At 48.7% G+C, this 24,896-nt stretch overlaps 2 pseudogenes; both read left to right on the plus strand.

Annotated features, from left to right (window-relative positions):
- The first annotated feature begins 12,488 nt into the window (after positions 1-12,488).
- On the plus strand, positions 12,489-14,270 carry LOC123408576 (annotated as a pseudogene).
- Positions 14,271-19,005: 4,735 nt separating this feature from the next.
- On the plus strand, positions 19,006-19,735 carry LOC123412150 (annotated as a pseudogene).
- Positions 19,736-24,896: the final 5,161 nt, after the last annotated feature.

The raw sequence follows: 24,896 nt of genomic DNA on the forward strand, positions 1-24,896 counted from the left end.
GTCAATATGAGCATTGATGGTATTGAGGAAGGGTCTGCCAAATATGATGGGACAAAAGCTATCTTGGGTGGTAGCAAGAACAAGCAAATCAGCAGGATACTTCGTTTTACCACACAAGACTTCAACATCCCTAACAATTCCCACACGGGAGATAGTATCTCTATTGGCAAGCTGAATAATGACATCAATAGGCTCCATCTCAACAGGTGCAATCTCGTCTTTAATTTCATCATATAAGGATTGAGGTATTGCACTAACACTAGCACACACATCACATAAACCATGATAACAATGATCTCCTATCTTAACAGAAACAACAGACGTGCCAACAACAGGCCTATGTTTGTCTCTAGCATGTGGTTTAGCAATTCTAGCAGCATCTTCACAGAAGTGAATATCATGGCCATCAACATTGTTGGACAGGAGATCTTTGATAATAGAAATGCTAGGTTCAACTCTAATTTTCTCAGGGGGTGTAGGTGTTCTAATGTAGCCCCTACGTATCACAGTTGAAGCTTTAGAATGATCCTTTATCCTAACAGGGAAAGGTGGTTTCTAAATGTAAGCACTGGGAACAATAGGATCATTATAGGCAATGACTCTCTCTTCAACTGGATTGGGTTTAACTACATTGACTTCTAAGGGAGGATGATATTTAAACCACTTCTCTTTGGGGTGATCAATATGAGCAGCAAATGATTCACACAAAGAAGCTACTATCTCAGAGTCAAGTCCATACTTAGCGCTAAAATCACAAAAGGTATTCGTTTCAACAAAGGATTTAATGCAATCAAACTTGAAATTCATACCTGACTCCTTACCTTCATCAAGCTCCCAATCTTCAGAGTTGCGTTTAATTCTTTCCACTAAATTCCATCTAAATTCAATATCTCTCTTCATAAAAGAACCGGTACAAGAAGTGTCAAGCATGGTGCGATCATCATGAGAAAGCCGAGCATAGAAGTTCTGAATGATAATTTCTCTCAAGAGCTCATGGTTTGGGCATGAATATAACATTGATTTAAGCCTCCCCAAGCTTGAGAAATGCTTTCTCTGTCACGAGGACAAAAATTATAAATATAATTCCGATCACAATGTACTAAATGCATAGGATAAAACTTTTGATGAAATTCCAATTTCAACCGGCTGTAGTTCCATGATCCAGTATCATCACATAGCCTATACCATGTCAACGCCTTATCCCTCAAAGAAAAGGGAACGACCTTCTTCTTGACCTCATCCTCGAGCAAACCTGCAAGCTTAAATAAACCACAAACTTCATCTACATAGATTAGATGCAAGTCGGGATGTGATGTTCCATCTCCTGTAAAAGGATTAGCCAGCAGTTTATCAAGCATACCCGAAGGAAATTTATAGCAAATATTTTCAGTAGGTGTAGCAGGTTGAGGAGAAACTCTTCGTGCTTCCGTTCGAGGTGAAGATACCCCAAACAAGCCCCTCAAAGGATTAGTTTCCATAGCAACAAGTGACAATAAATTTCAGCACACTATATAAATGTTTCCTTACCAAAGGCGCTTCACTCCCCAGCAACGGCACCAGAAAAGAGTCTTGATGACCCACAAGTATAGGGTATCTATCGTGGTCCTTTCGATAAGTAAGAATGTCGAACGCAACGAGGAGCAGAAGGATCTGACAAGTGGTTTTCAGCAAGGTATTCTCTGCAAGCACTGAAATTATCCATAACAAGTAGTTGTGTGACAAGATGATTCATAGCAAGTAGCAAGTAACAAAAGTAACAACGGTGCAGCAAAGTGGCCCAATCCCTTTTGTAGCAAGGGACAAGCCTCAACAAACTCTTATAGGAGGTAAAGCGCTCCCGAGGACACATGGGAAATTCTGTCAAGCTAGTTTTCATCATGTTCATATGATTCACGTTCGCTACTTTGATAGTTTGATATGTGGGTGGATCGGCGCTTGGGTACTGCCCTTACTTGGACAAGCATCCCACTTATGATTAACCCCTCTCGCAAGCTTCCGCAACTACGAAAGAAGAATTAAGACAAAGTCTAACCATAGCATTAAACTAGTGGATCCAAATCAGCCCCTTACGAAGCAACACATAAACTAGGGTTTAAGCTTCTGTCACTCTAGCAACCCATCATCTACTCACTACTTCCCAATGCCTTCCTATAGGCCCAAATAATGGTGAAGTTTTATGTAGTTGACGTTCACATAACATCACTAGAGGAGAGACAACATACAACACATCAAAATATCAAACGAATACCAAATTCACATGACTACTTATAGCAAGACTCATCCCATGTCCTCAGGAACAAAAGTAACTAATCACAAAGCATAATCATATTCATGACCAGAGAGGTAATGAGTAGCATCAAGGATCTGAACATATAACCTTCCACCGGGTAATCCAACTAGCATCAACTACAAAAAGTAATTAGCACTACTAGCAACCTTACAAGTACGAATCGGAGTCGTGAGACAAAGATTGGTTACAAGGCATGAACTAGGGTTTGGAGATGAGATGGTGCTGATGAAGATGTTGATTGTGATGAGTCCCCTTTGATGAGAGGAGTGTTGGTGATGACGATGGCAACGATTTCCCCCTCCGGGAGGGAAGTTTCCTCGGCAGGATCGTCCTGCCGGAGCTCTAGATTGGTTCTGCTCAAGTTCCGCCTCGTGGCGGTGGCGAATCCTCCGAAAAGCCTCCTCCTGATTTTTTTTGGAACGAAACCCTTCTTGTAGCAAAAGAGGGGGCAGAGGGCCAGCTGGGAGCCCACAAGCCCCCAAGGGGCGACCAGGGGGAGGCCGCGCCTAGCAGGCTTGTGGCCTCCTGTTGGCGCCCCTCTGGTACTTCTTCGGCCCAGTATTTATTATAAAATCCAAAATAAATCCTCGTTGATTTTCACGGATTTTGGAGTTGCGTAGAATAGGTATCTCAAACTTGCTCCTTTTTTAGGCCAGAATTCCAGCTGCCGGCATTCTCCCTCTTCATGTAAACCTTGCAAAATAAAAGAGAAAAGGCATAAGTATTGTACCGTGAAGTGTAATAACAGCCCAAAAAGCGATAAATATCAACATGAAAGCATGATGCAAAATGGAAGTATCATGGCCCATCTGGATGTGAAACCGGTGCCAAAAATTCCTATAAATAGAGAAACCCCAGAAATAACCCTAGATGAGATGCTCCGCCGCCGCAACTCTTTGTATTGATGAAAAACCAATCTAGAGACGTTCCAGGACACTAGCATAGAGGGGAAATCATCTCCAGTGACCAACTTCATCATCCCCGCGGCCACCATGATGAGGAGGTAGTAGTCCACCCTCGAGGCTGAGGGTTTTTGCCAGTAGCTATGTGTTTAATATATATCTCGTGTTCTTGAGATGGCACGATCTTGATGTATCAGAGGCTTTGTTAATATAGTTGGATCATATGGTGTTTCTCCCTCTCTATCTTATAGTGATGAATTGAGTTTTCCCTTTAAGATTTTGTTTTATCGAATTGAATACTTTCATGGATTTGCAAGTACTTGATTTATGGCTTGCTATGAATACACGTGGTGAGAATGGGGTGTCATATTGATTCAATTGATATATGTTTTGACACTCAACTCGCGGATTCCCAAGGTGACATTGGGGTAATCTATGCATAGGGGTTGATGCATGTTCTCGTCTTTGTTTCTCCACTAGAAATCTTGGGGCACTATTTGAGGTTCTTTGTGTTGGATTGAGTATTATGAATCTGAATTTGTTTTGGTGTTATTTTAGTATGAAATCTTATATAGATCAATCAGAAAGGATAACTTGTGTTATTTTAGTACGAACTCTTGGATAGATCGAGCAGAAAGAATAACTTTGAGGTGGTTTCGTACCCTACAAACAATTTCTTCTTATATTCTCCACTAGATAGGAACTTTGGAGTGATTCTTCATCGCACGTTGACGGATTGTTATGTGGTCCAATTATATTAGCATTGTTGAGAGATTGCATTAGCGAAAGTACGGATCCTAGGCCTCATTTTCAAGCATTGGAATACCGTTTGTGCTCGCTTTTGTTACTCACTACCTTGCTGTTTTTATTGTTATTGTTATCAAAATCAATATCTACTATCATTAATACACTTGTATCACCATATCTTCGCTGAACTAGTGCACATATACAAATTACCATTGTATTCGGTGTGTTGGGGACACAAGAGACTTTTTATTATTTGGTTGCCGGGTTGTTTGAGAGAGACCATCTTCATCCTACGCCTCCCATAGATTGATAAACCTTAGGTCATCCACTTGAGGGAAAATTGCTACTGTCCTACAAAACTCTGCGCTTGGAGGCCCAACACGAGTCTACAAGAATAAAGTTGCATAGTACTCATGAGTAAACAAATACTATTGGGCAATTGATAGAAGATTAGATAGTTATGCGATTTTCGCGGCAATGATCATGTAAATATAGGCATCATGTCCATAAACAAATAGGACGACTCCTGCCTCCACCTATTATTATTACTTCACTTCAAGAGCGCTTTTATGCTTGCCTCTCTACGTATTAAGTTCATAACAAATGAAGTAATGCTTGGAGTAAGATGACATGATGTAGACAAAGTAAACTCAACCAATATGAATAAACCCCATCGTTTTACCCTTAGTAGCAGCAACACAAAGACGCAACTTGTTCCCTTCTATCACTGGGATATAGAAACTCTACAGGTTGAATCTACTACAATGCACCTCTCTCACCAAAGAAATAGCAATATAGTTAGCCAAACTATTTCAATAGATCATAGAGAATTACGAAGCTATCATAATCATGCACATAAGAATCATATTATATATAAAAGGAGACTCAAGTGTTTATCATGAATAATCTGAACATAAATCCACAATTCATCAGATCCCAACAAACGCACCGTACAAAAGAGTTACATCATATGGATCAAAGCGAAGATGTGATGATCATTGTATTGAAGATCAAAGAGAGAGATATAGCCATCTAGGTACTGCTATGGACCTGTAGGTCTATGGTGAACTACTCACACATCATCATGAGGACAGAAAGGTTGATGAACAAGCCCTCCGTGATTGATACCCCTCCGACAGAGTGCTGTAACGGAGCTCTAGATGGCCTCCCGTTGGAGTAGAGACTTGTGGCGGCGTAAAAGGTGCTTCGGGACCTCCCACATAGGTTTTAGGTTAAATAAGAATTTATAGGATAGAGAACAGGGTCGGGAGAGCCGCGAGACAACCACAAGCCATCAGCCCCCCTCCAGGTTGTGCCCTGATGGCTTGTGGGGGACTCGTGCGCCCTCCGGCCTTCTTGCGATGCTCCATGGTCTTGTTTTGCTCCAGAAAAAAAATCGCAAAAAGGTTCACGTCAACTGGCATTCATTTGGTACTGGAACCTAAAAAGTGGAAAAACATGTAGAAAACAGCAAGTGGCACTTGACACTGGGTCAATAGCTTAGTGCTCAAAAATAATATAAATTGGTAGATAAGTGCCTAAAAGGTGTTATAAAATGATAACATAATAGCATGAAACAATCAGAAATTATAGATACGTTGGAGAAGTATCACAAAGCTAGATGTCAATTCCTTACCTCCTCTTGTGTTAGAGGGTACAGTCCTCGTTCTAGAGTATTTTAGTTTATTCATGGTGAACAATAGATATCCAAAGTGAACTTGGTAAATATAGCTATGATCCCCGACAATGGTGCAAGAAAAATGTCTTGATAACCCACAAGTATAGGGGACCACAACAGTCTTCGAGGGTAGTATTTCACCCAAATTTATTGATTTGACACAAGGGGAGCCAAATAATATTTATGAGTCTTATAAGTTGAGTTGTCAATTCAACCACACCTGGAATATCTTTCCACGGCAAAATGTTTAGTAGCACAAGAGTTTGATTGTTTTGATAGTTTGGTAACAGTACCAATAGTAACAAAAGCAATAACACTAGCATTTTGTAACAACAATAGTAGTAGGAGTAACTTAGGAAGATCAATATGAAAAAAGCGTAGGCATTGGATCAGATATGGATCAATATGATGGATGACATTCATCATGTAACAACCACAACCTAGAGCGACACAGAACTAGCTCCAATTCATCAATACAATGGAGGTATGTATTCTGTATATAGTCATACGTGCTTATAATAATAACGTGCATGAAAGTTTTTGTCCTACCCTCCCGTGACAATGGGGTCCATAAGGAAAACCAAGGGATATTAAGGCCTCCTTTTAATACATAACCGAAACAAAGCATTAACACATGGTGAATATATGAACTCCTCATACTATGGTCATCACCGGAGATGATCCCAATTTCTGTCACTTTAGGGTCTACGGATTGCAACACATAATAGGTGCATATAACTTGCAAGTTAGGATTCAAAATAATATCATATTCATAGAATTAAAATATCTTCAGATCTGAAATCATGGCACTCGGGCCAAATTAACAAGCATTAAGAATAGCAAAGTCATAGCACATCAATCTCAGAACATAGTGGATACTATGGATCATGTCCTAACAAGTTGACTCGACTACTTGACAAATCTCATCCAACCCCATCACTATCCAACAAGCCTATGAAGGAATTACTCACTCCCGACGGTGAGCATCATGGGATTGTTGATGGAGAAGGGTTAGTGATGTTGATCGCGATGAATCTCCCTCTATGGAGCTCCAAACGGACTCTATATCAGCCCTCCCAAGGAAGAACATGAGGTAGTGGTGTCTCCGTCTCGCAAAACACGATGAAAGTGTCTTTAATGTTTTTCACAAAACATTACTTATGGAGTTGGAATTAGGTCAGCTCGAGGCTCAAGCGCCCCATGAGCTCACATGCTCGTGAAGTCCTGTTGGGTCTCCTCCAATAACTTCTTTCGCCAATATTTTCTATATATTATGGAAAAAATCTCCGTTGATTTTAGCTCAATACGAGACCTTCTGCTTCTGCACAAAAATACACCATGGTAGTTCTAGAGAAAACAACGTCAGTCCAGGTTAGTTCCATTCAAATCATGGAAATTAGAGTCCGGATCATAGCCCGACCGGTCGCCGCGAGAAAACTAGTGGATACCATCGAGTTGATGACCTCCTCTGGAAACTCCTTTTGAGCCGAGGACGGTCACGATGAAGGTGACGGTGCAACATTTGTACGCATCCATGACGTAGTGAATATTTTGTATAGTTCATCTAGATACAAATCGGTGAATTGTTTAAATTTGCGAGCGTATGAACTAATGTCAACTTTTTGCTGCAAAATTAGGCATTTCATGGTGAAAATTAGCCATATGTTTGTGTCATATATTTATGGGCATGTGGAAATTTAGCATGAATTTCATGCCCGCTTATGAAAATTAGGATGAACCGTCGTGATGAACCAGAATGCATGACAAAAAATATTTCCACCTTAATTAGCATCAACCCGCCTTGAAAAATCTAAAAAAAAAGATAATCGACTTGAGCGATACAAAAACTCATGGTTCCACGGATTTTCCTTACATCGTACACAATTATTATGCTTGAACCGTATGTGACTTTGTTGTATTTGAACTGTCGCCCTCACTCCTCCAACATCGACTTTACTAAAAAAATAGTAGCCCACGCATTTCAATTGTCGTTCTCCATTGTCCACCACCACCACCCCACCATTATTAAAAATTTCACTAGCCATGTCATTTCCTCAAACAACACACCTCCCCCCTCTAGAGTCCACACACACCAACCCCCTTCCCGAACCCGAACCCTAGCTCACCGCCGCTGATACCCTCCATCGCCAACCTCTATCGGTCAGCCCCTTTTCTCTTAGATAGATAAGTTCATGTTGCCCAACGATTTCCATACCCTCGCCGCCCTGAATTTTTAGATAATGTGTGTGGTGACCCTTCCTCCCAGATCCCCATCCCCATTCCTTACTTCAGAGAGTCGCCCCTAAACCCGACCGAATATCTTGGGGAGCCCGAGGAGCGTACGACAAAAAAAAGGTCTATCGTTGGCTCTCTGTCGCACAATGGCGAGGCAGCCGCCGTTCGTGCCAACTTGTCGATCCTGGAGGAACACCTCACCGCGAAAGGCCATGAGGACGCTAACTACATTGTCACGCTGAAGGCTTCATGTTAGTGTGCTGGTGTATTTCTGTATCTCATTGAAGCCGTCTACGACACCAAGCTCATCGGCAGTGGCGGCTTGATGCAGGCTATGTGATAGGTTAAGTGGTCTATCCACTACGCCTCTGGTTCAACCACCGACGATCTCTTCGGAGGCCCCGCCGTTGATATCCTTCGCCTTGCGGTCAAGCCCGTTGCTGATCTCCTCCGCCTCACGGTCAAGCCCGCTGCTGATCTCCTCCGCCTCACGGTCAAGCCCGCTGCTGATCTCCTCCGCCTCACGGTCAAGAATTTCCGATCCTTGTACGTCATTGAGCCCCTTTTGTCATTTCTAAAGGACACGTTATACGCCCATGGATTGGGATCCTCAGCTGTCAAGTCAGAGCATTGACGACGACCACAATAAAGGCACCCACACATAACAACAATGGAAGTGGCCAACATTTAGCACCTAGGTTAGTTTCATCGCTCAGCTTATACTCCTTCCATTCCACAATGTAGCAGTTGTTTGGTTCTACACCTAGCAATTCCATACTTTGCCATACAATGTTGTCACACTTGCCTAAGGTTAATTCTTTAAAATGAGAGCCACAAGTTGGCAAGCCTAAGGAAATCTTGCCACACTTTTTGAGTGTATGTGACGTGGAACTCTAGTGTGGCTTGTGTGAGATGCGGCTTGATCAAACTTACCAAACCATAGACGTGACAACCTTTGACAAATTTAGTCTCAAACCAAATAGCCCCGTAGTGCATATGAGTTTTTTGAAAAACCAAAGTTTGCAAACTTTACCAAAACTATTTGTATCTACAATACCAATATGTATATAATATGAAAGTACATATTGTGATGTATCTAATAAAATATATTTGATATTCTAGATGTATATGTTTTTCTTTATAAATTTGGTTAAGGTTAGTAAAATTTTATTTCTCAAAACAATATTTATGCGCACCACATTGTGTAATGGTGAAAATACTATATTTATACACATCACATCCATAAAAGAGGCAACAACGTCCATTTTTTCAAAGCAAACGGATACGAACAAAATGAGAGTTGGCCTTATAATGAGGCGGCTGCTAGGCATCACCCGGATGCCATGAAGTGAAAAAACATCCGCCGAATCAGCCATTGGATGTGCATAGTCACAACCATCTGTTCGAGCTCCACCCACGAGTCCACGACTCAGTTGTCGCCTTCCGCTGGTTGTTTATGTTCAAAACAAACAATGATTGCCACATGCAGCCCTCACACAACACGACAGCATCCCAGCAGCACCAAACCAGAGCTTCGTTGGAGCGTCGTCGGAATGTCCTGCACGGTTTACGCATCGGCCTTGCAGCACAGTAGCGATGTTGTAGCACCGCCTCGCAGCACGTTCCTGGTCATTGGAGCACTGCTTGTAGCATGACATTGCTGTCGCAACATCGCCCCTTGGAGCCCAAGGCGTCGTTGCAGCATCACTATGTCGCAGCATGGCGTCGCCGTTCGCGGCATCATGAGAGCTATCAGAGCCGTTGTCGCAGCATCCGCCACGCAGTTGAGACGGCATCACAACACATGTTCACAGCACGACGAAGCAGTTGCATCATTGCCGGAGTAACCCGAGGAGCCATCGCAGCACGGCGTCACCGTCCCCAACATCACCAGAGTTGTCAAAGATGTCGTCACAGCATCTGTCACAACACTTGTTCGTGTCACGACGGCATCTCACAGTAACGCCGGACCAGCCAAAGCCTCCATTGCAGCAACGTCGTCACAACAAAGATGTTGTCGCAGCAAGACTGTCTTAGCACGCAATCGCAACACGTCGTCACAGTATCGTTGTCGCCGCCGCAACATCTTCGTCACATCACCCTCGTAGCATCTCTCCATGTGAGGAGCTCTCCACTACTTACAGAAATGGAGAGATTCCTCACGGGTTGTAGATTTGGGGTAGGAGAACACGTGCGCCTGATTGGAGCGGTTCATGATCGGGTGGCGGTGACGATGTGGCTTTCGTGGAGGTGAATGGATGATGGGAGGTGGGGAGAAGCGAGTACGGGAAGGATTGGATGGAAAGAGGAAGACCATGTGAGGATAAGATTTGAGCGGCAGGAAAGAAGGAGGAAGGTTAGGGGTGTTGAGAAGTATTAGTATTAGTCTAGGTGGCCTTATTAGTCTATGTTTACTTTTCTTGCATCTCAAGTCTTGTGTAATATATATTTGCTCCTTAGGCCTTAAATAAAGATAAATTGCTTTCGTGGATGTTGCGATGGCTTGTTTCGACCATCGTGGCAATGCTACGAGGCCTGTTGTTGCGGTCCTGCCGTTACCACGACAACATGCTTCGAATACCCATGGCGGGCTTCGACGGTTGTGACCAGTGGTGGAGCCAGAATTTATATATGGCCACTGATGGGGGGGGGCAAATACATATATACTTGCTTATATCGGCCAAATATATAGTAAATGCTTCAGGTTTTATCCATCATTAGGGGGGCCCAGGCCCCTGCTCGTCCCCCTGTCTCTGCCCCTGGTTGTGACAATGTCGCGATGGCATGCTTCGATGGTCGCGCAATGATACGACGACATCTCGCCTTTTTCGAGGATATTGCGACAACTTGCTTCGACCGCCGCAACGATTGTACGAGGCGTGTTGCAACGACCGCGACGTTAGCGTAACGACATGCTTCGAACACCCGTGGCGAGCTTCGACAGCTGTGACGATGTCGTGATGGCTTGCTTCGACAGTCGCAGGAATGCTACGAGGCGTGTTGCAACGGCCGCGGCGTTAGCACAACCACATGCTTCGACACCTATGCCAGGCTTCGACGGTTGCAACGATGCCATGACGGCATGCTTCGATGGCCGCGATGATGCTACGAGGCATGTTGCAGCGGCCGCGGCGATGGCGTGATGACATGTTTCGAATGCCGGTGGTGTGCTTCGACGGTCGCAATGCTGTTGTGACGGTATGCTTCGTCGGCCATGTTGATTTTGCGACGACGTGCTTCGAATAGTTATGGTGATGATGTGATGTCATGCTTGGACAATCATGGTGGATGCGTCACTACTGTGACGACGGACATAACTGCTTTGATGATGGTGTAACGGCGTGCTTCAACAGTCACAACGATGCGGCGACAGCGGCTCGGCTGCTTCAGTAATGCTGCCATGGCATGCCTTGAAGACAGTGACAACGACATCTTTGACACTACATCCAAAGCAACCTTGCCTCATGAGGCTGGCCATAGTAGGAGTAACTTAGGTAGTATCATTTACCTGAGACTAGCAAACATGATGATGTGGCAGACAATTAAAGAAGAGAGAGAGAGGGTTAGATTAACATAGGTAGATACTATAAGATGTTAAATACTATGCTACCATGTGTCATGCATGTCAATAAATAAGGCCATCTATGATACTCCATCCGTCACGGTTTAGAAGACGTGCATGGAAATTCTCTAGAATCTAGGTGGTTATTGATTGGTTGTGAAATGAGTTAAAAAATAACATACACACTACACATGCATATAAAAATAGTACAACAGAGTACTAATTAGAAGCTAGGAGTAAATGCAATGCGCCTTAAACCTTGTCTACTGTGGAAATGCACGTAAATTTAACTGTGTCTTCTAAACCGTGACAGAGGTAGTATTAATTTATGATACTATGCATTATAGAGATTATATTATACAATAATATTATATGCATGATACTATACTCTCCATTATGACCAGCTTGAGTTATGAGCTTGTAGTACAACACCGTGATCAACGTTGAACTGAAAAGTTCAAGCTAGCTACCTACTAGAGGTCACAAAACTAAGATAGATGGGCTACTGTCGTACATGGAACACATAGACTTTCCCAGATCTGGCCAAACGGGGCCGGCCCGACTGCCCACAGGCCAGGCACAACATGGGCCGGGCCCGACACGACCTAAACGGGCCGTGCCAGGCACGTGGCACGCCTCGGGCCGTGCCTGGACCTGGAGGCTCGGCACGCGGACCGACACGGTACAACCAGTTTAACGTTTTATTTTTTATTTTTTTATATATATGAGATAAAAATAAAGCCCAATAGGTTAATATTAGCTCAAAAATAGTCTAAAATGTCAAAACCGGTCCAAATAATAGCCAAAAAACTGAAATCGGCCCAAATAGCAGCTTAAAATATTAAAATCCTAGCAGGCCAGCGGGCCTGACGTGCCGACGGGCCGGCCCGATTAGAAAGCGTGCCGTGGTTGGGTCTGGTTGCCTGGCACGCGGGCCGACACGGCACGACCAGTTTAATAATCGGGCCCAGACATGCCATGACGGGCCGACCCGTTTGGCCAAGTATGGACCACACCTAGCCAAACGGGTCGTGCCTGACGGGCCGGCACGACTCCCCGCAGGCCAGGCACGAGATGGGCCCGGCCCGACACGGGCTAATCGTGCTCGGGCCAGGCACGAGCACGCCGTGGACCGTGCCCGGGCCGCCACCCCGAGCCCGCATGCCAACACGGCACGACCCGATTAGGAGGGAGCGAGGCGGGCCGGCGGGGGGCACGTCTTGGGCCGATAGATCTGGGGGCGCAGTCAGCGGGGCACGGGCGGGTGGGCGGGAGGGGGGCACGCGGGAAAGGAAAGGGGGGCGCGTGGGAAAAGGGAGCAGGAGATGAATTTTCTACCCTGTTTTATTTTTTAAATCAAAATAAGCCAGCGTGCCGTGGGCCTAGCGTGTCGCGGGCCGGTCCAATTAATTTACGTGTCGTGCTTTGGCCTAGGAGGCCGGCACGCGGGCTGGCACGGCACGGCCCGTATATTAATCGGACCTAGACGGGCCGTGTCGTGCCTGGCACAATTACGCCGGGCCGGCACATTTGGCCAGGTATGGTATGGACTTTCCGCGCCACACGATGAAATGGGATCTGATGGCATCGGACGCGGCTGGCGAAGGAGAGAAATCATCCGTAGAGTATTCGTTCATGCAAGCTGGTGGAGCAGGTTGCCCATGGCGACTCGCGCCACCACCCCCTCCACCTCTACAACGTCCTCCTCCGCCGCGCTGCAGACCACCGCGACCTCCTGCTGGCCTTCCGGGCTATGCTGCGCGCGGGCTTCGCGCCAGACCACTTCACCTTTCCCTTCGCCCTCAAGGCGCTCGCCCAGGCACGCGCCGCGGCGCCACGGCATGCCGGCGGCGCCCTTCGGTGCCTCGACGGCTCCACGCGCAGCTTGCCAAGTCTGGCCACGGCGCGGATGTGTATGTCACTTCCACCCTCGTTCACGCCTACGCGGCAGCCGCCGCCGACGCCGCCTCCGCTCGGGCGGTGTTCGACGCCGCGCGCAACCGCAACGTCGTCACCTGGACGGCGATGATCGCTGGGCACGCCGCGGCTGGGGAGGCGCGGGATGCGGTCGCGCTATTCAGGGAAGCTGTGGCGAGCGGGCAGGAGGTAATTAATAGTGTCACGGTCGCGCAGGTGATGACAGCGTGCGCGCAGTGCGGCGACATGGATAGCGGGAGGTGGGTACACGACACGCTCCGGCGCTGGCGCGTCGAGCCCGTATTGCTCGATGTTGCTCTTGCCACGGCGGTACTCTGTATGAGTGTATGTATGCCAGATGTGGTGGTCTCAGTGTTGCAATTGAAGTGTTCGATGCAATTCCTCAAAGGAACGAGGTGTCCTGGAAAGCTATGGTTGAGGTCTGCAATCGTCATGGAAGGTCGGATAAGGTTCTGGAAGCTTTTGCTGCTATTCATTCTGCTGGGATGAAGCCTGATAAGGTGACATGGCTGAGCATACTGCGCGCTTGTACATCTAAGGGCTTGTTCAGTTAATCCCCATCACAAGGGAATTAGAGAGGATTGAAGGGGATTGAGGTGGATTTTGACTTACAGGGGATTTAATCCTCCCCAATTCACTCCAATCCCTTTTCAAATCCGTTGCAACCGAACAAGGCCTAAGGAAGGTACAGACTTAAGCCGAGGGGTTCATGCATACATGGAGAAGACTAATTGTTGTCGACATGTTGCAGTTTGCACATCTCTAATGGATATGTATTCATAAACAGGAAATGCGCAGAGCGTGCTCCAGATATTTCATTGTGTCAAAGGAAAGGATTTGATGGCATGGACAAGCATGATCATCAGTTTGGCGAAGCATGTTAGACCTTTCAGCCTGAGCATTTGTGGATGACACTAGGAGAGTTGGGACAATTTTCGTTGGTTTATTTCTCACACAAATGCCATGCCAACCTGAGGGGTTGGGGATACATATTTATCGGCTGCTAGCCAGCCAAGCATATGCTAAGATGCTAGTCTAAGATGCTGCTAAGATGTTAGTCTAAGATGCTATCCTAACTGCCAGTCCTTGATGGTCAAGGATTCTATCCTAACAGCCACAAGGACCATGTGCTGCAGCCCCACAAAGGACTATGTGCTGCAGCCCCACAAAGACCATAGTACATAGACTTATCCATCATTCTCCCCCTAAGTCTTGTACACCGTCTTGTGGGAGAGTCGAATCATCCCAATCCTGGTATCAGAGCCTCGTTATCTTGTACCCTGAGCATTTCCTGCTCACCTCTCTCACCGGGAGCTGAGCAGCCTAAGCCGGTAGCAGCAGCTGCTCCGACTGCCCCTAGTTACCTTCCTCCCTCCGGACTGTCGAGCAGCAGCTCGTCAGCAACAACCTCCTCTTCACGCAACAACACCCTTGCAGCGAGCCATGTCTGCAGGTCGCTCTCAGCACACGACTACCTCGAGCATACGGCGCCGGCAGGAGGCCGAGCGCGCCGTGGCAGAGGAGCGTGAGCGAGCAGCTGTAGTAGCAGCAGCTGCGGCAGCAAGGGTGTCGAGGCTGGCTGCAGCGGAGCTGGCAGCCGCCAGAGCGGAGGTAGAAGCAGCCAGGGCGGAGGTAGAAGCAGCAGCAGCAGCGGAGGCAGCACGTGAGGCTACGGCGGATGCCAAGGCACTCCGCGTCGGCTCCGACAGCTCCAACGGCTTCGCGCCTGCGGACGACGGCGCCGACGCAGACCGTGCCAAAGTGGCGCAAGAGCGGACGGCGCAGTGGGCAGCTGAGCACGCCAGTGCTCCAGGTGGAGCTGCGCACGGCGACGGCGGCTGCAACGACCAGGACCGCGGCCTCTACGAGGTCCGGACTGTGGTCAGGGATGTTGGTCCCAGTGTTGGGTGGAGGAGGAGGAGGAGATGACTCATGCCATTGGGCCAATGAGTGTCAACAACCACGACAAGGCCAGGCTCACGTCGCACAGGCGGAGGAGGAGACGGCTCTGTTCATGGCGCATGCAAGCATCGAGCTACCTTCAGCGACACCAGTCGCAAAGGCTCTCCTCCACCTCGACGAGCCAAAAGCACACGCTCTTCTCGGCGATGGCTCCGGGAAGGACAAGACTGCGGGGTGGTGCCTCGATACCGGCGCCACCCACCACATGACCGATCGAAGGGAATTCTTCGCCGAGCTCGACTCCGACGCGCGAGGCTCCGTCAAGTTTGGGGATGCCTCAGCTGTGGAAATTAAGGGCGTCGGCTCCGTCATCTTCACCACCAAGACGGGAGAGCACCGGCTGCTCACCGGGGTCTACTACATCCCCACGCTAAGGAACTCCATCATCAGCTTGGGACAGCTGGATGAGAACGGCTCACGCGTGCTGATTGAGCATGGGGTCCTACGCATCTGGGATCGCCAGCGTCGCCTTCTCGCCAAGGTACCCAGAGGTGAAAATTGACTCTACGTCCTTGATGTGCAGGTGGCACAACCGGTCTGTCTCGCTGTCCGTCGGGACGACGAGGCGTGGCAATGGCATGAGCGCTTTGGGCTCCTTCATTTTGAGGCCCTGAAGCGTCTAAGTTCCAAGGAGATGGTGCGAGGCCTGCCATGCCTCGACCATGTGGAGTAGTTCTGCGACATCTGTGTGCTGACGAAGCAGAGACGACTCCCCTTTCCCCAGCAGGCGAGTTTTCGGGCCAAGGAGAGGCTGGAGCTCGTGCACGGAGATCTGTGCGGCCCGGTGACGCGAGCCACACCAGGAGGTCGACGCTACTTCCTGCAGCTCGTCGACGACCTCTCTCGCTACAGGTGGGTGATGGTCCTCGGCAGTAAGGGAGAGGCGGCGGACGCCATCAGACGCGCGCAGGTTGCTGTGGAGGCGGAGAGCGGCCGCAAACTGCGCGTGTTGCGCACTGACAACAACGGTGAATTCACGGCGGCTGAATTCGCGTCGTACTACGCTGATGAGGGCATCCAGCGCCACTACTTCGCGCCGTACAACCCGTAGCAAAACGGCGTCGTTGAGCGGTGCAACCAGACGGTTGTGGGGATGGCTCAGGCTCTCCTCAAGCAGAGAGGGATGCCGGCTGTTTTCTGGGGAGAGGCGGTGCTAACGGCCGTCTACATCCTCAACCGCTCGCCTACTAAGGCACTCGACGGCAGGACGCCGTACGAGGCCTAGCATGGGCGGAAGCCGGCGGTCTCCCACTTGCGGGTCTTTGGCTGCCTTGCGTTCGCCAAAGAGCTCGGCCACATCGGCAAGCTCGACGACAGGAGTACTCCGGGAGTCTTCATCGGCTATGCGGAGGGCTCAAAGGCCTACCGCATCATCGACCCAGAGACACAGCGTGTGCGCACGGCGCGAGACGTCGTGTTCAACGAAGGGCGAGGGTGGAAATGGGACAAGGCGGTGGACGACGGCTCGACGCCGACGTATGACGACTTCATTGTCGAGTACGTCCACTTCAAGGAAGCTGGGGGAGCAAGCAACTCCTCTTCGCCGAGCACGTCTACCCCAGCCCCCAAAACTACATCGACTCCGGTGCCTGCTACGCCGACGGCACCACAACCGGCGATGCCGCATACTCTAGCCCTGGCAGTCACCACTCCGGGCTCGTCTTCATCAGCACCAGCTCACGCAGAGCACAACCCGATGAAGTTTGCTTCCCCGCTTACTCACGACGAGGAGCGCATCGACGCGTATCATAGCGGCGAACCGCTGCGGTATCGTACGATGGATAATCTACTTGGCGACCAGCCGGTGCCGGGACTGGTGCCAAGCGACTTGGAGGCGCAGCTACAACTCGCGTGTGAGGACGGCGAACCTCGGTCCTTTGCAGAGGCCGAGAGAGACGCGGCATGGCGCGCCGCGATGCAGTTGGAGATGGATGCGGTCGAGCAGAACCGCACCTGGGAGCTCGCTGACCTCCCTCGTGGTTACCGTGCAATCACCCTTAAGTGGGTGTTCAAGCTGAAGAGGGATGGAGCCGGCGCCATCATCAATCACAAGGCTCGCTTGGTGGCCCGAGGCTTCTTGCAGCAGGAAGGAGTCGACTTCGACGACGCCTTCGCTCCCGTGGCACGGATGGAGTCCGTGCGACTTCTCCTTGCGCTAGCTGCCCAGGAGAGCTGGCGTGTCCATCACATGGATGTCAAGTCGGCATTCCTCAACGGCTACTTGAAGGAGGAAGTCTATGTGCATCAGCCACCGGGATTTGCGATCCCCGGCTAGGAGGGCAAGGTACTCCGCCTGCGTAAGGCTCTCTACGGCCTACGACATGCACCTAGGGCGTGGAACGCCAAGCTGGACTCCACGCTAAAGAAGATGGGCTTCGAGCAAAGCCCGCATGAGGCGGCCGTCTACCGACGGGGCAGTGGAGGAAATGCCCTGCTGGTGGGCGTCTATGTTGACGACTTGGTGATTACCGGCATCAAAGATGCAGAGGTGGCGGCGTTCAAGGAAGACATGAAGGCCACCTTCCAGATGAGTGATCTGGGGCTCCTCTCCTTCTATCTAGGGATCGAGGTGCACCAGGATCACTCCGGGATCGCGCTTCGACAGTCCGCCTACGCCAAGCGCATCGTTGAGCTAGCTGGGCTCACCGACTGCCACCCAGCTCTCACTCCGATGGAGGAGAGGCTGAAATTGAGCCGCGACAGCACGACGGAGGAAGTGGACGCTACGCAGTACCGACGCCTTGTGGGGAGCCTTCGCTACCTCGCCCACACGCGGCCGGACTTGGCATTCTTCGTGGGCTATGTTAGTCGGTTCATGGAGCGACCGACGTCGGAGCACCAGCAGGCAGTGAAGAGGACCGTCCGCTACGTGGCAGGGACACTCGACCACGGCCTCCACTACCCTAGGTGTCCGGGGGCGGCACACTTCGTCGGGTACAGCGACCACGCCGGCGACATCAACACCAACAAGAGCACGAGCGGGATCCTCTTCTTCCTCGACAAGTGTCTCGTGAGCTGGCAATCGGTCAAGTAGCAGGTGGTGGCCCTGTCCAGCTGTGAGGCCGAGTACATAGCGGCCTCCACCGCCTGCACTCAGGCGCTCTGGCTCGCTCGACTGCTTGGTGATCTCCTTGTCCGAGACACCAGAACGGTGCAGCTCCTGGTGGACAGCAAGTCCGCCCTGGCCCTGGCAAAGAACCCCGTTTTCCACGAACGGAGCAAGCACATCCGACTGAGGTATCACTTCATCCGCATCTGTTTGGAAGAAGGGAGCATCGAGGCGAGCTACATCAACACCACGGACCAGCTCGCAGACCTGCTCACCAAGCCTCTTGGGAGGATCAAGTTCCTCGAACTCTGCTCCAGGATTGGGATGATTCGACTCTCCCACAAGACGACGTACAAGACTTAGGGGGAGAATGATGGATAAGTCTATGTACTATGGTCTTTGTGGGGCTGCAGCACATAGTCCTTTGTGGGGCTGCAGCACATGGTCCTTGTGGCTATTAGGATCGAATCCTTGACCATCAAGGACTGGCAGTTAGGATAGCATCTTAGACTAGCATCTTAGCAGCATCTTAGACTAGCATCTTAGCATATGCTTGGCTGGCTAGCAGCCTATAAATATGTATCCCCAACCCCTCAGGTTGGCATGGCATTTGTGTGAGAAATAAACCAACGAAAATTGTCCCAACTCTCCTAGTGTCATCCACAACTATCAATGCTCAGGCTGAAAGGTCTAACAAAGCATGGCCAAGGCAGAGATGCAGTGCAGCTCTTCAAGTAGATGGAGTATGGTGGCGTTGTTCCAGACCATGTTGCCTTTGTAGGCGTGCTTACTGCTGCAGTCATGCAGGGATGGTGGATGAAGGCAGGAAATATTTTGACTCCATGCTGACTCTTTACGGCATCAGACCAACGGCAAAACATTATGGATGTATGATTGATCTCTTGAGCCGTGCAGGTCACTTAGGAGAGGTTGAGAGGATGATGCAATTGATGCCTATTCAGCCCAGTGTTAGCATGTGGGGAAGTATGATGAAAGGTTGCAAGATATATGATAGGGCTGATGTAGCTGAGAGGATAGGAAGGGGTTTTGCTGAACTTAACCTTTAGTTAAGTGCAACCTATGTAGTCATGTCCAACATATATGCAGAGGTTGGTAGGTGGCATGCTGTCGAGTAAACTAGGAGGTTGATGTGGCAGATGGGATTGAAGAAAAATATAGGCTCAAGTGGCACTGAAGTGCACGTGTTGTGCACCTGAATTCAATCAAAGTGAGAGGGGAAGAATATTGTGAAAGGAGTGTTGTGGAAATGTGACATCAAAGGCGTGTACATTCCTGTCTGGATCATGTGTTTGAATTGAATTGCCAGTTTTATGTGCGGACATAGAGATAAAGATCTAACTTAAAGTGCTTACGAGTTGTTTACTTTCGTACTTACCTTTCCCTTTTTGAAGCTAGATCATTATTTATGTGTTGTGTCCTGCACTTGATTTGGTAAGGACAAAATAGGTAAATGCTATTTTTGAGAGGTCGGTGTTTACAGAATGTCTGTCTAGTTGGAGGTTGATATGTTGCCTGGAATGACCTAAGTAATTTAGAAAATGCCTCTGAAGGCTTCTTTGTCTAGCCGAAATATCAAATGTACACTTTGCATATACTCCCTCCGTTCCTAAATATAAGTCTTTTAAGATGTTTCACTAAAAGAACTACGTACGGATGTATATAGACATACTTTAGAGTATAGATTCATCCATTTTACACCGTATATAGCCCTCTAGTGAAATCTCTAAAAGAACTTATATTTAGGAACGGAGGGAGTACATAATTGTAAAACCGCTTTTGTTATATAGTTTTTCCTTAATTGAGAAAACTGAAGATGTTGTGATGTATTAAATCTCTAGCAACTACTTTGTTTATCATGCACCGTTGTTTCAATGCAAAAAAGAAAAGAAGTGTCATATTTCGTGTGTATCATAACAATTTTGGATATTAACAATTAAACGGGACAATCTTTTCAAAGAGGGGCATCTGAACAGATAGACACTGAGCCTTCAAGGTGTGCAAAGTACTGGACACTTTGGCAGTAAACGACATGCAAGACATAAGTAACTGAAACCCAACACTGGCAGAAAGTATTCATAGCTTGGAGCCTTGGAATAGCTCAAGGTAAGGTTGATGTCATGCTAGCACCTTTTGCTTGACTTGAGCAACTCAGGGTGTAGCTGGTGAGTACTAGCATGTAATTGATCCCAAACAAGTTAGTTATTGGGGGAAATGTATTTACACTATCATGGCTCTTTTCTCCCTTTAATTTCTCTGAAAGTTGTGCCACATTATTGTGTACTTGTTGCAAAAGCTGTGCTGTGTTGCACTGTTAGCCTGTCTCGACCAACTTAATTGAACTCAGGAGTCGGGACTCTGAACACTTGCTAATTGGCAATGCTGGTACGCTGAAGGTGGTACCATGGCCTTCATAACCTCTTCAGTCAACTGTGGTGGGAGCCGACCAATAGCATCTGAGGACTTCCAATTAGATCTTTAACATTTGAAGGTTCATTACCCCCAAGAATGCAGTCAAACAAGTCAAAAGAAGCAACACTGCAACAATCAGGTGAGCTTCTGCATACTGCTTGTGGTCTAAATTGTTTGGTCTTGTACAGTACTTCTCTGTAGAACTATACACTAGTCTTACTTATCTGTTCTGAAGCCTTGTCACTGTAGCAATTTCTCACCCTAAGGTTCTAGGTTTTCTGAACACTTCTTAAAATTAGTCCAACAGAGGAGCCCGGTGTAACTTTAATTAAGATAGAAATGACCGTGAGATACCATAATTAATCGCTCCTGTCAGTGTCAGGAGTTGAACCCCTGTTGGTTGAGACAGATCACAAAGTCCATATCACTAGGCTACAGCATATTTCTTAAAGGTCCTATATGTCGCCTTACTAAATAAGCAACATAAAGCACAATAGCAGTTTAATGGTTAATAAAGTTTATTGCTCAGTTTGAGATAAAAGAAATTCCTACATCAGTGTGTCGGTTAAGTGCAATTCGCAGAGCTAAATCAAGTGAGAATGCTAAGAGCGAGTGTGCATGCATGTTAATCCTCCCCAACCATAGTCCCTGCCAATTCATACGTTTATTTTTAGTTGAAATTCTTTTGGATGCGTTTCTGAACGAATCTTTACTTTCTTCGCATGCTTTCACAAGGTTATCGTGTGATGTCCCTTTTGTTTGCTTGTATTTACCCTCATCTTGCAGTTCTCCAGCAGGGTGTGCCTTTCTGTGGGTTTATGATGGGCTGATCCCACTCTATAGGTATTTATCTATCTTGTCCATTATGAGCGGGTGCGCGAGCTTGAAAGAGATACTGCAATTTCAATGGTTAATGCTATGTATAGTCGATAAATTGCTGAGTATTTATCTTTCCGTCATATGATTGAGTGAGCAGAGTTATACTACCTCCACTCCAAGATATTTGAAGTTCTCTGTCTTAAGTCAACTTCCTTATGTTTGACCATGTATATAGAAAAATATATTAATATCTCCATTCAATTGGATTACATGACCTTTCTCCTCTGGATTGTGTGTTCATGTTCGTCTATCTGGATGTTTTTTTGGTGAACTAGGCACTGTCGTTGCTGATCTAACGATAGGAGGAGGAAGAACTCGAGAGGATTTGCGCGAGAGGTAGTTCGACAGTGGATGTATTTTCGGCAGCTCAAAACTCTACCTTCTTTCTGTTATTCGATCCACCTCTTTTGCCACGGTTTTACAGTGTCTCTAACTAACTCCCGGCGGCATGCTCTGATCCGAGATGACCGCGCCATCCCACGACCACGGGTCACAGCACCGAGTCCACCGGGAGAGAATCAAGGCGTCGAGGAGGGGTGGGCAACGTCCCAGTCTACGATCGTGCGTGTGCATGTTATAGTCTCCATGCACACGTGTTATTACAATCAACAGAAAAGATAAATGAGCTACTAAACCTTCAGACTATCCTAACCAGCTGTCGAGCTTATGCCAACACTTCTCCCCCTTAAGCTCAGCTCCCCTTGTGAATCTCTCTGGCCCCAAGCTGTTGTCGCATCTCCACGAATCGCACACGCCCGGGTGCCTTGGTCATCACATCTGCAAGCTGGTAGTCCGTCCTAACATGATCCACCTCCACCTGGCCCACCTCAATGCACTCTCTGATGAAATGAAATTTAACATCTATATGCTTGCTGCGGTCATGGTGGACTGGGTTCTTTGCCAATGCAATTGCTGACTTGTTGTCAATCAGAAGCTTGAATCTCGTTGGCTCCACTCCCTTCATCTCATTCAGAAGCCTGCTCAACCAGAGGCCTTGACAGGTTGCTGCCGTCGCTGCCACATATTCTGCTTCGCATGAGCTGATGGCTACCACCTTGTGCTTCTGAGATGTCCAAGAGATAGGGTTATTACCCAGGAAGAAAACATTGCCAGAAGTGCTCTTACGATCTCCCACATCACCTGCGTGATCACTGTCACTGTAACCCAGCAGAGTGCCACTGCCACCACGCACATACCGGCAACCATATCCCAGTGTACCTTTGACATACCTGAGTATCTGCTTAACTGCTGTCCAATGTGTGGCGGTGGGCTTTTCCATGAATCTGCTGACGATGCCAACTGCATGAGTGATATCTGGTCTTGTGTGAACCAAGTATCTCAGGCTTCCGATCACGCTGCGGTAGAGGGAGCAATCCGCAACCTTGGCTTCGTCCTCTTTCTTCAGTTTAAGTCTGCACTCCATGGGTCTATTGCAGGTGTTGCAATCGCTCATTCCAGCCAGCTCCAAGATCTTCTCTGCGTAACCTCGCTGACAGAGAGTGATTAGCCCCTCGGATTGGGTTACCTCAATTCCCAAATAGTAGCTCAACAACCCTAGGTCTGTCATCTTGAACAGCCTCTGCATCTCCTTCTTAAATTCAGAGATTTGTGCAGGGTCTGTGCCTGTGATGATGAGATCATCCACATAGACACCAACGAGTAGATAAGAGTCTGCATCGCCCCTACGATACACTGCGTGCTCGAGCTTGCTCTTGTGGAAACCGAGTGACGAAATTGTCTCATCCAGCTTAGCATACCATGCTCTAGGTGCCTGACGGAGTCCATACAGTGCCTTCTTCAGCTTTAGCACTTGGTGTTCTCTCCCAGTTACTGCATACCCGGGCGGCTGTGTCACGTACACCTCCTCGGCGAGCTCTCCATTGAGAAACGCCGATTTCACATCCATATGGTGCAGTTCCCATCTGGCGTGCGCGGCGAGGGCCAGGAACAGCCGCACCGTCTCCATGCGAGCAACAGGTGCAAATACCTCTTCAAAGTCTACCCCTTCCCGCTGCGCATAGCCCTTTGCGACTAATCTGGCCTTGTACTTGAGGATCTTTCCTTCGGGGTCACGCTTTACCTTGTAGACCCACTTAAGTCCAATGGCTTTGTGCCCTCGAGGAAGAGGAGACAGTTCCCAGGTGCAGTTTTCTGTAATTGAATCCATTTCAGCATCCATGGCGCTCTTCCATGCTCCATCTTCTAGGGCTTCCACAATGCTTGCTGGCTCCTCGGCGCTGAGCAGGCACTGTTCCATTGCCTCGCGCACGGCCTCCCCCTCAGTCTCATCCATGATGCAGGAGACGCGTCGATATCGGACGTTTCCAGTGTCCGTATCCAGTCGATCTCCATCTTCACTTGGGGCGAGGCCCAGCGAATCTCTGTGGTAGGGGTGCTCGGTGTAGCTGGCAGGGGCGTGGTCGTCGCGGGCGGTGTAGCCGTGGGCGTGTCTGGCACAGCTGTGCTGCCTGTGGACTTGTTGCCTGAAGCTGAAAGCGGCACCACTGGCGGCGACATAGATGGCGTGGCTGGGCTCCGAGGTGTTGGAGGTGTCGAGTCCAGCCCCCTGTCCTGCTCCTGGGTGCCGTGTTCCGTGGTGTAGACCACGATGAACGTCCCCGGTGCTGGGGCGTCCGTTCCCGCGCCCGGAGTGCTCCATGCCCACGGCCTGCCTTCCTCAAAGAGCGCGTCGCGAGTTACCCGTACTTTCTTGTTGACGGGATCGTAAATGCAGTAGGCTTTGGATCCCTCTTCATAGCCGACGAACACCATTGGCGTCGAACGATCGCTTAGCTTTGTGATCCCTAGCCCGACGTTCTTCACGTGTACTGTGCACCCGAACGTGCGCAGGTGATGCACTATGGGCTTGCGGCCATGCCAAGCTTCGTAGGGGGTGACGCCGTCCAAGCTCCTTGTCGGTGCGCGGTTCAGCAAATAGAATGCCGTCCGCACGGCCTCGGCCGAGAAGAACGCCGGCATGGCCATGCTTTTCAACATGCACCTTGCCATCTCTACCACCGTCTGGTTTCGCCTCTCGACCACCTCGTTCTGCTGTGGGGAGTACAACGCGATGGTGCAGTGTTGAATGCCACGCTGCTCGCAGTAGCTTCTGAACTCCGCTGAGTTGAACTCGCCGCCGCGGTCTGATCTGAAAGCTAACAGTTTGCACTGCCCGTTCGCCTCCGCCATGGCTTGTATCTTCTTGAAGCGATAGTATGCCTCGT

The sequence above is a fragment of the Hordeum vulgare genome, chromosome 7H (assembly GCF_904849725.1).
Source record: "Hordeum vulgare subsp. vulgare chromosome 7H, MorexV3_pseudomolecules_assembly, whole genome shotgun sequence".
Classification (NCBI taxonomy): domain Eukaryota; kingdom Viridiplantae; phylum Streptophyta; class Magnoliopsida; order Poales; family Poaceae; genus Hordeum; species Hordeum vulgare.